Source organism: Penaeus monodon, chromosome 20, assembly GCF_015228065.2.
Source record: "Penaeus monodon isolate SGIC_2016 chromosome 20, NSTDA_Pmon_1, whole genome shotgun sequence".
NCBI classification, from domain to species: Eukaryota; Metazoa; Arthropoda; class Malacostraca; order Decapoda; family Penaeidae; genus Penaeus; species Penaeus monodon.
In genome coordinates, this window is record NC_051405.1 from 45,952,873 (window position 1) to 45,954,055 (window position 1,183).

The following is a 1,183-nucleotide window of genomic DNA, read 5'->3' on the forward strand; positions in this document are numbered from 1 at the left end:
ATTTACAGCCACATATTGCTGAACACTTGCCAGACTATCAGGAGCACTTGGCAACACAATTTCAACACAGAATTATAAAGAAACAGGTGTACAAATACTACAAGGGTTGCCTGTTCTCTTTCTTTGCATGCATCATCTTAATTCGTGTCCACGTCTTCCAGTCGCCAGTCTGCCTTCGCCTGCTCCCTCGCCAGTCTGCCTTCGCCTGCTCGCCTCGCCAGTCTGCCTCGCCTGCTCCCTCGCCAGTCTGCCTTCGCCTGCTCCCTCGCCAGTCTGCCTTCGCCTGCTCCCTCGCCAGTCTGCCTTCGCCTGCTCCCTCGCCAGTCTGCCTTCGCTTGCTCCCTCGCCAGTCTGCTTTCGCCTGCTCCCTCGCCAGTCTGCCTTCGCCTGCTCCCTCGCCAGTCTGCCTTCGCCTGCTCCCTCGCCAGTCTGCCTTCGCCTGCTCCCTCGCCAGTCTGCCTTCGCGTGCTCCCTGCCAGTCTGCCTTCGCCTGCTCCCTCGCCAGTCTGCCTTCGCCTGCTCCCTCGCCAGTCTGCCTTCGCCGCTCCCTCGCCAGTCTGCCTTCGCCTGCTCCCTCGCCAGTCTGCCTTCGCCTGCTCCCATCCGCCAGTCTGCCTTCGCCTGCTCCCTCGCCAGTCTGCCTTCGCCTGCTCTCGCCAGTCTGCTCGCCAGCTCCCTCGCCAGTCTGCCTTCGCCTGCTCCCTCGCCAGTCTGCCTTCGCCTGCTCCCTCGCCAGTCTGCCTTCGCCTGCTCCCTCGCCAGTCTGCCTTCGCCTGCTCCCTCGCCAGTCTGCCTTCGCCTGCTCCCTCGCCAGTCTGCCTCCGCCTGCTCCCTCGCCATCTGCTCCGCTGCTCCCTCGCAGTCTGCCTCTGTCCGCCAGTCTGCCTTCGCCTGCTCCTCGCCAGTCTGCCTCCGCCTGCTCCCTCGCCAGTCTGCCTTCGCCTGCTCCCTCGCCAGTCTGCCTTCGCCTGCTCCCTCGCCAGTCTGCCTTCGCCTGCTCCCTCGCCAGTCTGCCTTCGCCTGCTCCCTCGCCAGTCTGCCTTCGCCTGCTCCCTCGCCAGTCTGCCTTCGCCTGCTCCCTCGCCAGTCTGCCTTCGCCTGCTCCCTCGCCAGTCTGCCTTCGCCTGCTCCCTCGCCAGTCTGCCTTCGCCTGCTCCCTCGCATCCGCTTCTTCGGTAGCTTC